Source organism: Nothobranchius furzeri, chromosome 9 (assembly GCF_043380555.1).
Source record: "Nothobranchius furzeri strain GRZ-AD chromosome 9, NfurGRZ-RIMD1, whole genome shotgun sequence".
NCBI classification, from domain to species: domain Eukaryota; kingdom Metazoa; phylum Chordata; class Actinopteri; order Cyprinodontiformes; family Nothobranchiidae; genus Nothobranchius; species Nothobranchius furzeri.
In genome coordinates this window covers 49,122,175-49,135,631 of record NC_091749.1, presented here as the reverse complement: position 1 = coordinate 49,135,631, position 13,457 = coordinate 49,122,175, and positions in this window count along the sequence as shown.

The window sequence follows — 13,457 nt, the reverse complement described above, 5'->3', positions numbered from 1 at the left end:
CACATTAAATGCTTAGTTAAATTGTCAAGTTTTAATTGTTTGTGAAATAAATTCTTACTTTTGTAAACCTGACTGTTTTCTGAATAAAATCAAAGTGTGTACAATCCCCTAATAAATAAAGAATCCTAGAATCTTCTGATTAAACACAATGAAGACCAGGCAGGGTGATATTCTATATTTATTCTATATTAAGAGTATCACAGCTTATTGGTCACAAGTAGAGTTAATATATATATTGAGCTTCTACAGTACTCAGTTTACCTAACCCTACACAGTGCATTTAGTGCCAACCACAGCCTTAAGACGTGTTGAAAACGCCCAAGTCCAAACTTATGAGAGCACCATGTGAGCACCTGTGTGCGTACACGCGCTTGTATATGTAAGGTTTCTCTATAGGAGCGTCCAATAGAGAGTGTGAGGGGCCACAGATCTGCCCCCCAAAGATGTGTAGGAGATGGAGGGAGCTCCAAGTCTCAGAGACCCAGAAGGTGCCCCAGAGTGCAGGGACCCCAGGGAGACTACAACCAGAAAAGCCCCAGCCCCCTCTTAAGAGGCACAGAGGATTGCCCCGGGGAGCCACAACCAGCAGCCAGCAGAGTCCCTGGAGATATCAGCGGCAAGCCCAAAGGCCCGCCCGCAGCCTCCCACCCCTAAACCGGCTGAGCCCGGAACCCAGCGACCCTGTGAAAAGCTTCTAAGTAACTTGTAACTCAAGTTAGTTTAGTGCTTTTGTAGTCTTTAGGTTGTTGGTGATAAGTCCTGGGAGTTTAGTATTTTCAGTTTGTTGGCCTTTTAGAAAATACTTGTTTCAGCTACCCTTTAGAACAATATTTTCGTTAATTCAGAGACAATTTTTGGTTATTGCACTTGTCTGTTCAATAGGGAATTTAGTTAATTTGGGGTTGTGTGTCTGGCTTGTTAGAACCCCTGTGCTAAAGATAATTTGGGTTTCGTTTTGCCTCTGCCCTTTTGGCATTTGAAAGAAGTTTGGTAAGGGTTTTGGATGGGGTACCATATAAGATACTATTGTATTAGTGGATATGTGAATGCATGAATAAGGGTTTCAGGGGCAGAAAAAGAAAGGAAAGGACAACTTGCAAAAATACAATACAATCAACTGACAAAAGCAGTTAACCTCCTCCACAATTGCACACCTATTTCCCCCTGTGGGGGACCCACTGAGCCTCTCTGCCAGGAGCCTATCAGCTGGTTAAGGTGGCCCTGCTCATTTATACAGGTTATCAGCAAAAACAGTTGATTTAGGACAGCCGCTCTTTAATCAAAGCAATGATGAAAACAATGAAATAAAGCTAACAATATTCATTTTGTATTGGTTCATGTTCTTCCAGACATGTTAAATATGCTGATAGTAAAATCAGAAAAAAGTGTCTTTTTAATGTTTAAAGAACTCTACACAGTGTTAATTGCTCATAAAGTTTTTGCAGAAAACAACCCAACACACATTCAAAGTTGACCACTTTTTTCTAGCTTTGTTTTTCCTACCTCAAACTTTCTTGACAGTTTGCTTCCTTGCAGTCATTGCTGTAATTCTTGTTTGCATATTACCAGCCTGGTGGCTCATTTGGCACACCTTCAAACAACAACTGAGCATCTGCACCACATGCTGTCATTTTTGAGGAAACTAGCCAAAGTAGACAACACTTAAAGAAGCGGCTATGAAGACACAGGAGCTTTCAGTGGACATGGAAGAGGTGCTAAAGCATAACAAATTTAAGGATGGTTACGTGTTTTTTTTCTTTATTTTTTCTAGCATTAAAGCTTGTGATGCACTGCCAGCATGACTTTAAATATGTAAATTAGATTAAGCTAGGCATTGGCCATGGAAGAAGATGCGTTTTCTCTTCCCATCTAAAAGTGTTGGCCTTCAACTATCTAGTAGCTCACATTAATTCAACTCTACAACAATTTACCCTTTTCTCCACTTATGTTAAATATGTTCAGAACAGTGACACAAAAATCACTATGCTCTGATCAAATTTATTCAAAATGTTTAAAAAAGGATGGGCGTTTCCTTTGAAATCCATATAGGAAACCACAAATAAATAATTGATCTGTGACTAACACCCTTGAAAACTGGACATTCTACATTTCAGACAAATAAAATCGAATTCAGCTCTTCACCGCTACATTTCATCTGACCGTTCTGCATAGAAATGGAGTGGATGAATAACTTTAAGAGAAATTCTGTTTGATATGTGTCTCAGCAAAGATAAGAGAGCTAATGAAGTTAAAGATAAGTAAGTTCATTTCTCTGCCACGTCATTGTCAGAGATAAGAGCATAATAGAGACGATGTTAGCGGGAACTGAGAGGAAGGGGCCCATTTCTGATCCACATTAGAGAATTCATGCTGTTCTATAGTTAAAGCTCATGCCTGTACTATCTAGTGTTACTCTTAAGTAGTTTATACAGATTACTGAGTTTGTTATGTTCTACTTTATCAGCATGTTCTTTCCTAAAACATGGAAATGAAAGGAATCCATTTGATTAAGATCTAAATAAATGAACTCTCATTAAATCCCTGCTAATCACAGTTAGAGGTTTCTAGTGAGAGGCACACAGGTATATTTAGGAAGCTTGTTGGGAAGTTTTTTTTCTGCCTGCAAGATTATGCAAAAGCTGTCGAGACAAACTTTTATTGAGGACAGAATCGAAAAACGACACTTCCCTGTGTACATTATTTATTTGCAAGTAAATGAGTAGAAATTGCTGATTGTACAAAGCCATTATGATTTTTAATTAAAAAAATGCATTACTTTACTTCAGTGTGGCTTTAATGCCATAAAGGCCAGACCCATTTAAAGGGTCGTCAACCCTGCCTCAGAGTCCTTAAGTTTATGTTCATGTTTATTTAGCAGATGCTTTTATCCAAAGCGACTTACAATTTATAACCTATAGGGCATGTTGTGATCTGTGGGGGAAACCAGAGTACCTGGATGAAACCCACGCATGCATGGGGAGAACACGCAACTCCACGCAGAAAGGCCGCAGCCAAGCCTAGTTTCGAACCTGCAACCTTAATGCTGCGAGGCAACAGTGCTAACCACTGTGCCACCATGCAGCCATGCAGAGTCCTTTTCCACCCACATATAAATTTTGAAAACTTTAACATTAGTAGGCGTTGCCTGACGGACCGAGAGGGCAGAGCCGCTGCAGTGATGAAGACTATGGCTAACTAGACGATGCTAGCTCCCTTCACTCTGAGCAGTCATTAGAAGTGGAGGACGTTTCTCCTCTTTCTTACCCAGGCAGTCAAGAAGGAAGGGACCACGTCTATTTGGAGGAGACAAGCAGACCTGAGCCTTATTGTTTTGAGCTTGTGAGTTGCCTGAAACTACCGGAGCCGACCCAACAGAACCAGCTCTGAATGGTAGGTAGCCGTTAGCCATAGCATCAGTTTAGCTGCAGGGTTCTGCACCACGGCCTTAGAGAGCCTTTTATCCAGCATGTTTTAGAGGTTTATCTGCTTCAACACACCTGGTTTTAATCAGCAGCAAATAACTGAGCTGCTTAACAGCTAATCTAACCTGTTAAAGCAGGAAAAACCACTGAAATGTATCAATTGCAGCTCCTTAGGACACGGCCACCTACCCTGGGTAAAGTTACTGTCTGCTGTAGAGCAAGTTATAAAAATACCCCATGAGAAAAGTATTCTGTAATGTCTTCATTCATGTTACACAACACAAACATCCACCTAAAACTGCCCTGATTTCATAATTTACTGATACCAGCTGTTCTCTTGGTCGTAGGTGATCCTCTGGTGGTGTTGTCAGGGTCAGGAGTTTCCAGAAGATTTTGCCTTTGAATGATTCCTTCCTCCTCTGAACGGTTATTTGTTATATTAATTAAATAAGTATCAATTTATACATTTCATGTTTTTGTTCATGTCCATAAATATTTAAACTCGCTTGAATTTAAAATGAACTTTTAACAGTGAGGTGCTGATGAAATTAATCACAATAGAGCTAGTTAAATGTGCAACAATGTGATAATTCAAATGTAATTCATAAATATCCTTTAAAGTATAAAAACTGGAATTAAAATGAGACATTTTGGCAGCACAAAGAACTTGTCAAACACAATATTTATTCTAATAATTGTTAGCAGACCGGAGACAGAGCTGGATGGAGGTTCTCAGTCATCGAAGGACGGCTGAAGGTTTTCCAGGAACAGGAGATTGTTGTCTCTCCTCTCTATTCTGCCAGATGAGCTGATAGGTTACAGGTGTGTGAGGACAGGTGTGTGAGGACATACTCTTGCTGTCATAACCAGATGACAGGAGTTATCAGGTGATCAGCCAGGCTAATGATGAGATGCAGAAAGAAAACAAATCCAGGACAGTGTACAATAATAATAATAATAATAATAATAATAATTGTAGGGTTTTACTACATACTAGAATCAACACTGTTTGCGATCAGCTGTTAATTCTGAGAATGACCAAGCAGATTAATCTATGAAGCTTATATCATGTATAAATATCCAGGATACTTATATAATCGATCTAAGTTCATACCCCAACCTGTTTGGTCTATTTTTAATCCAAAGATTAATGTTTAATTTAAGGTAATTAAATGTAATAGCAAACGTTTATTTTTGAATCAGAAGTTAGGAATCTTTGCTTTTTCAATAACCAGAAATAATTATACCTTTCTGTGTTTCATTTCAAAGAATGAGGCAAGTTTAAAAATGAAGAATTTATTACCAACAATTTCTAAACTTCAACAACAATTATAAGTGACAATTCATGGATGACAATTTAATGACAATTAACAACTTTGATATTAAACTTGTTTTAAAAGGCAAACCTGTGGCTGAATGAAAGCTAAATGAAAATACGAGTTTGGATGCGTGAATGGATTTCTCAGGTTTCTTTCAGAGAGAGGAACGCATTCTGGGTTGGAAATGATGGTTTTTGCAGCTTACTGTTTTTTTACTTAGAGAAAACAGCATCAAACACATTCTGTGTGCTACCTCACCCAACAGGAGACCCTCTGTGTGGATCCAGAGATCAAGGAGGATGTAGAGAAGACGCGAGTGAACCGATCCTCTGGTACAGAGATGTCACCGGCAGAGCCGGATTAAATAAATAGACTACACTAGGCAGGCTGCATTTTTAGCCCCTCCCCCACTCCATCGATGTTATGTAATGAATTTAAATCTTAAACTCACCAAATTTACTTATAAAAGTTCATTCACATTTTACATAGCCTAGTTTTTGGTTACAAATTGGTTGTTTGTATGCCAAAATAAGTCATGTGTTGTAGGCTATTGCCTCTGCTGAATCAGAAATTCTGTCAATTTTCTGAGTGTGAACTTATTGTTTTGCTATTTGAACATTAATAAAATTATTTGACAAATAATTAATAAAACCAGCAACACTTACCAAGGAAACCATTTAGCATTATCTACTCCGGGATAATCTTCAGCCTTCCAGCATCACAGGCCTCAATCACAGCAGAAACACGTCTAAAGAAATGTTCCTTGGTTAAGCTTCAGTTTATGTCTCCAGATTTCCTCTGTGATGCAGAAGAATATCCAATATTTTGAGAGGGAGTGTTTAGTGCAAAGTACTCATCAGTTTGGTACCACTTTGCAGGATCAGATGGGTAGCTAGTTGTTAATACCCTGTCTGGGTCTAGAGGCTCCTGTAAGACTATATTGGGCTCACTTCTGGCTGGCTGCTGTTCTTCCAGTTTGTCCTTCTGTGAAGGCGCTGATGTTGACGGCGTTGGCGCTACAGCGTCTTCCGCCGCATCTTCCACTGCGTCTTCGGGTTGTGTCTCCTCCGGGTCTGACTTGGGCCCGGCCTCTGGCTCTGCTGACTCGAGCAGGTTCACAGCTGTCGGACGGCTGCCCGAGCAGCCCGACAGAAACTTCTGTAAAGCCCCCCCACTGTCTCTTCTTTAGTTCCTCTTCATTTTATTTTATTTTTTTACGTTTTGCCGCACCTGAAAGCATCGTGAAGGTTAGCCTACTCAAAAACACCTGCTAGCTTTGTTGTGTCCCGCTCTAACTCTGACCGCTTCTCTGAAGTCCTTAATTGGGTGGCGCCTTAACCCTCTGGGGTCCAGGGTGTAATTTGCCGTGAGTTTTCCTTTGTATTTCCAAAATAAAAACCATAACCACTGACTTATGTGGTATCAATCTTTTCAGCACAACCTGGACTTTATGAATCTATACTTATTTTTTATATTTGGACATAAAGGGGTTGCATATTAGACCTTAAATCACTCAAAAACATAAAATTTGAATAGGAAAAAAGTTGTTTATTTTACTGTGAAACCAACAAACATTTATGACGAATGTTTTTTATCATTTACAATGGTAATCTAGACTGTACATTTATAAAAAATATGACTAAATATAGCAAATAACTAATTAAAAAAATTATTAGCTCTCTGGGATCCAGAGTGTAAATCACAGTTTGACTCATTTTGGTTTTTCTTTTGTATTTTCTAATAAAAACAATAAATATTGCCTTATGGGGTATCATTAATTTCAGGACAACCTGGACTATCTGAATTTATACTTATTTTATTAATTTGGCAATAATGTACATGGATTTTGGAGAGAGAAGAGTGGCTCCGTCTCACGCCGAGATCTGACAGCTGCGCGGCGCCGCCCACTCCTCTTGTTGGATCTCCGAGGAGCTGGATCTCTGCCTTCATCCTCTACCTCATCATGACCCAACTCTTCTATGAGGAAGGATGGATCTGCCACATCATCAACATCCTCGCTATTTGCCTCAGACTCTGGCTGCGAGTCTCCGTCCACTTCCTCTGCTTCCAGTTCAAAAAACAGCCGTACTATCTGAACTGCCTGGTGGACATTTATCCTTCTCATCATCCTTTATATAAGCATAATAAAAGCCTACTAAACTGCAGAGACAATATATCTGTCCGGATCGCTCCAAAATACAAAGTTTACCGTCAATATCTGTCTAATTGTTTGTTGTTACTCCGTTCGCGCCACTACTTTCCCTGCGAAGCGGCTCCTTTTTGCGCACATCTCGTTACTCGTGCAGCCTTCCTTTCTCTCTCTCAGCTACATAATGATGCTTTTTGTCAACTGAATATGTGAGACTTCCACCAACAGCAAAAGGATCTCGTGTTTTTGTGGGTTTTTAATGTTCACAAGCACATTTCCGCTCACAGATTACTAAACCGCTGTTTTGACAAGTTATCAGATTATCTAAAAATAGGTCATTTTTTAGTTTAGTATAACTCCGCTTTTACGTTGCCTATTAAGAAAATTTAAAAACTGGGGTGTAGTTTATAATCTCCTTTTTAAAGCTGAATTGAAACCGAAACTCAGGGAGGCGGAGTCTTGCTGCTACAGCGTCCCAAATCAGACCTGTTCAAAAGACGCGTATACTTGTCCGTGGACCCCAGAGGTTTAATGTGACGTAGCCAATGAAACGATCTATGGTTAAGATAAACATTGTTACTATTTTTAGTTAATTGATAAATTATTGAAACAAATTGTAGATAGGAGTCCTAGCTACAAATTCTATCATAGGACATTTGTACATTTAATTTTTAATTTATTTATTTATAATTTTGTTCCTCTGTCTGGGCCCCATCCAGCCAATCAGGCCCTAGGCACGTGCCTACTTTGCCTTTGCGTTAATCTGGCTCTGGTCACCGGGTACACAGTGTCGAGCGTTTGGCTTAAATCTGAAGGAGTTTCTCGTCTTAACTCAAAAATCAATAACTCTGGAAGGAGTTTTTGCGTCAGCTGGCTACAGTTACGTTTATTCAAAGCTTATTCTATCAGCGTGACAGAACAGCAGGTGAAGGTTAGGGACGGCCGTTCCCTGATCCTCCAGTGATGGTGGTGGGTTCTAGCCTAGTGAACTAGACCAAATTCTTGCTTTGCAAAGTTTGGTCTAGGCAGTGTTGCCAGATCCAAAATCCCACAATATCGTACAGAGAGGCTTAAATTATCGTTTTTCAGTACAAATTATCGTACATTATAAATTTGATAATAACGTTCTATAAACGACTTCTCACTCCAATATAATATAACAAAGAAGGTGTTTTATATTGCCCTGTTTAAATAAACATCTTTAAAACCAGTAATATAATGCTTATAAACGTGCAGAGTGTGTCGGCACCACTCCGACCTCCACGCATTGACACAGTATGCACATTTGCGCAGTCTTATTTATGTCATTTCTACATAGGTTAAAAGCACGCAACAAAACATCACAGCAGTAGAAAACTGACCCAATAAATGACAAAGCAGCCGTCTCACCTAGTTGCTGATCTCGATCTCCTCATCTGATTCACTGTCTGTCACAGCAGAATGCCTTTAATCACCTGTACTAAGTGGTCTGTGCTTCTCATTGCAATGTTGTGCTGGACTAAAAAGCCACATAGCTTGATTTCAGCGTTTTTCACATCATTTTCAAACTTCTCTTTTTCATTAGTTTGTAGGAGACATTTATAAACCTGTAAGCACTGAGGTGAAATCTGACTTCAGAACAGTTTAAAATTATGTAATGGACTTGGGAAAGCCACAGCAAAAGATGGTGTTACTAGATACAATGTGAAATTATCGTACATTTGAGGATTTTTGAAACTATTGATCGTACATCGTACAGAGCCCAAAATTATGGTACAAATACGATAATTATCGTACATCTGGCAACACTGGGTCTAGGCATGCTCCATTGGAACCTCAGCAGCTCCTACCAGGACTCTGGCTAGCCAATCACAGCTCTCTAGAGGGGTTTCAAACACATAAAGAGTTGTGATTGGTCCATAATGGTGGGCCAGTCATAGTGCTCTATCTGCTTAGTGAACAAATCACAGAGCTTTATCTGCTTTGTGGGCCAATCAGGGCACTCTATATGCCTGGTGGGTGGGATGATGCAACAGAGTGAAACAAGAGTATGTCACATTCATTGTCAAGTGGAATGCGGAAATCATTTGAAAGACAACGGTAGAACCCGCCCCACAACTGAGAGCCGTCAATGGAGCATGGCCAGACTAAATAATACATTTATTTAGTCTGGCTTGCCAGGCTAGGTGGGTTCACGAACTGGCGTGATAGATGATGTTGCCCTCCAACGTATAGTGAGAGCAGCAGAGAAGGTCATTGGGGTCTCTCTCCCCTCCCTATCAGACATTTACAGTGCCCGCCTCACAAAAAAGGCCCTTCGCATTGCGGCTGATCCCACTCACCCAATGCAAAGCCTCTTCGAGCTGCTGCCGTCAGGGAGGAGACTGCGGAGTCTCAAGGCCAGGACCAACAGACTGAAGGACAGCTTTATCCATCAGGCAGTTAGGAAGCTAAACTCCCTCCCAGCTCTCCTTTGTTTTCCCCCACAGTCTCTCTGAATTTGGTTACTGTTTTTATACTAAATGTTTATTTTCTATCTAGCGAGAGTTTGAGAGTAACGTAATTTCATTTCTCTGTATGTCCTGTACATGTGGCAGAAGTGACAATTAAACTGACTTTGACTTTGAAAGCTGCGAGAAGTTAGTTTTACAAAGTCCTCAGAACACACCCACTCTCAGCAAGAAAGCTTTGGTCATGCATCAAAACATGTGATGGCAGTTACCCTTTACTCTGGATAAACTCACTGTGTTAGATGGATAAGTGGAAGTTGTCCTTCTGATTTGCTGAACACACATTACTAACCATAATCATAGTAATAATTATTATACCCAAAGCATAATATAATTAATTTCAGTAATTAAAATGCATTTATACTGAACCAAGTGATTATTTATGATGATTATAATAAACAGTAATAAAGTCAAAGAGTTTATTAATATTATTATTTAATTATTATTGTGAACTTTGTGTCCTTCTGGGACGGAAAAGCAGCAGATAATGATATGTTCTTCAGACATCATGACTCCTGGGTTAATCTGTGGATTTAAAAGTTACTGTCTGACCCAGCTTGACCCAGCTGGGTAAATGTGACCTTTGCCACAAATTAGAGAACCTTCATCATGCTACATAATAATAATAATAATAATAATAATAATAATAATCTGTGGTGTTGCTCACCTTATGTGCTCTTATAGAATATGAACGCATGCCTGCCTCATGGTGTAGCGTCCATATTTTGCTGAGTGTCCTACAATAATGCAGGTTATTAGTTAATTTACTTTTGATAGCAAAAAACAAAATATTTAATGTCAAATTTATTTACCAGGTGAATCAGCTCACACGTCACGAAGTGTCACAGGATCAGAATCAGTCGCCTCCATGATGTCATGATGTAATCTACCTCCAAGCGCACAGCAGCAACACACGTGTAGCAATAAGCTATGAAACAAAACAATAGATGATGTTAAAACTCAAAGGTTGCAATGAAGATCACATGATGATTAAAAACAACTCACCTTTACTACACCTGCAAGGCTTCATGTTAGTCTGGACCATTTATAGCTGCAACAATCAGTCTGACATCAGATTTCTGGGGTTCATTTAGCCTGAAAAAAAATTATATATAACAGCACAGTGTTGTGGAAGGCCACTTCCAGAGATGATGAGAAACATGTGGAAAGCAGAGCAAGGATGGAGCTACAGGTTTTTCTGTTCGATCAGGAGGCCCTGAGGTAAAACGGGATGTTAATGTGAGTCTGGGAAGCTACTCCTTTCCAGTGGTAACCAGCCAGGCTGCGATGTAAGGAAAAAAAAACAGAATACAGAGTACAATATTATTAATTAGAATGTTTTTACCTGGATCAGTTCATAGAGCTTGTCAAGTCATTCAGATGGAAGCTGCTCAGAAGCTCTCCACCACACCTGGGTCTGTTCAGGAGTGTAGAAGCTGCTCTGGGTGGAATTCCCATCATGGTCCCTGTGTCGGACACACTGCTGCTGGGAGGCTATGTGAAATTAAAAGAAACAGCAAATATATTTATAGTTGTTTTTAAGAGCAGCAACACACGTGTGTAACAATAAGCTAAAATAATTGCATGTTAAAACAAGGTAAAGGGAGACAGATGGTTAAAAATAACTCACCTGCAAGGCTTCTAGTCTGGACCGGTGCAGGACTACATCAGTCTGCCAGAAGATTTAGTCTGAAAAAAATATTATCACGTTGTTGTGGGAGTTTAGTAACTTAGATCATGTGCAAAACAAACTGTCTAATATATGTGCTTTATAACATTGCTAGTGAGTGATCTGACTGCTCTCAGAGCTAACTCAGGGTCCAGAATCAGACATGTTCTAATGAGAACCGGACTCAGCACTGTCACGAGTTGATGTAGGACGATGTTTAGGACCCAAGATGCAGATAACCAGATGAACGAGGCAGGAGGTGGATGATGAAAATAAAATCCTTTATTTAGAAGTAGTCCAAGAGGCAGGGAGCCAAAACCAAAAATCCAAATATCTAAACTGAGTAATCAAAAATACTAGAGAACTAGAAACACTGGAATCACTAGAAGCTAGGAACGAGACAACAGGAACGAGACAAGACTGACACAAACAATGGGCCGACAAAACATAGAGGCACAGACAGGGTTTTATATACTGGAGAGGATGAGAGGAAGATGGACAGCAGGTGTGTGGAGAGAGAGAGAGACCAGGTGAACTCAATTACTAATCAGGAAGGAAACTAAAATAACCTAAGAATAAAACCTAAAGACAAGAAGAGCAGGAAACATAACTAATAATCTAGGGGGGGGGGGGGGGAATTCCAATTCCAATTTTATTTGTAAAGCGCATTCAACAAGGCATTACAACCAATCAAGGCGCTGTACACTAAAAATGTTAGTTAATTAAACTGGCGTTATACAGTCATGTAGAACAGAGATAAAAGATAAAAAGGAAATACAACAAAATTCCTAAAACTAACAGTTAAAAATCAATAAAACACAGGGAGAATAAAAAAATAAGAAAAACATTTTAAAAAGAAAAACCACAAACACAGGTGGGAAAAACACATTAAAGAGACTTATAACATGAACGGCTGTAACTAAAGGAAAATGACATAAGGGAAAAACCTAAAGACCAAAAGGGCAGCAAACATAACTAATATTCTAAGGGGGAAGCTGAAACTACAGGAAAACACTACAGAAAGAAAAACTACAGGGATGTGACTAAAGGGGGCCAAGGGAGAAGAGGACCTGGCAGGGGGATGCCTGAGGAGGGAAACCTAGAGGGCTGAAGATCTGGGGCAAATGGGGAACAACAGGAGACACATGAGGAAGACGCAGACAAGGACACATGTGGGCACTAGGAGACACAAAAGGAGAACCTAGAGAGGGATGGAGAACACAAGGAGACACATGAGGGGAGACGCAGACCATGACAAGCACCAGTTCAGAACCGGGTCAGCTTTTTAGCAGAAGGAGGAGCTGCTCGTCAGTGTCCCTCCTGCTCCTCATCAGCGCTGATATTACTAACTGGTACAAAAACTTAACCTGAACCAGCCTGTGACATTATACCACACACAACACTTGCTTCGAGCCTGTGGCAGTGGGAACTGATTGTCTAAATTACGTAAACCACGCCCACATCTCTCTTACTTTGCATTTATAAATATAACAAATATAGCTGCAAAATTACAGGTAGCGAACGATCTTTAGAAGCTGTCAAAAGTAATTATTTAGCTTACTCACCTCAAATTGGGCCCAATGTCTCCGTTTTGAGGAAGCAGCAGTTGGAAGGATCCAGCTAATTACTGGAAAGGCTTGGACTAATTTGTGAAATGCTCTTCAAACTAGACAGCTGCAATCGACACATTTCAGTGGTTTCCCTGCTTTAACATGTTAGATAAGCTGTTCAGCAGCTCAGCTATTTGCTGCTGATTAAAACCAGGTGTGTTGAAGCAGATAACCCTTTAAAACATGATTGATAATAGCTCTCTAAGGCCGTGGGGCCGAAACCTGCAGCTAATCTAATGCTATGGCTAACGGCTACTTACCATTCAGAGCTGGTTCTGTTGGGTCGGCTGCGGTAGTTTCAGGCAACTCACAAGCTCAAAACAATAAGGCTCAGGTCCGCTTGTCTCCTCCAAATAGACTAGGCCCCTTTCTTCTCGATTGTCTGGGTAAGGAGGGGGAGAAACGTCCTCCACGTGTAATGACTGCTCAGAGTGAAAAAAAAGCTAGCTTCATCTCGTTACCCATCCGTCTACGTCACTGCCGTGGCTCTTGCCCTCTCAGTCCGCCAGGCCACGCCTACTAATGTTGCAATTTTCTAAATTGATATGTGGGTGGAAAAGAACTCTGAGGCAGGATTGACGACCCCTTTAACCTCCCCTCAACTACATCCTTACCTTAACCCAGTTTCTCATTCTAAACTTCCCGTTAACCGAGACTGTGTTGGAGAGGTTGTCTGCACTGTAATGTCAGAGGAGGAGAAACAGCCGGCTGCTACAATTTCAACTTTAGGACAAGCTACCAGTCTGGAATGTCAGCACTTCTCTCTTGTTTTCACACTCTTTTATATTGCTGAAATCAT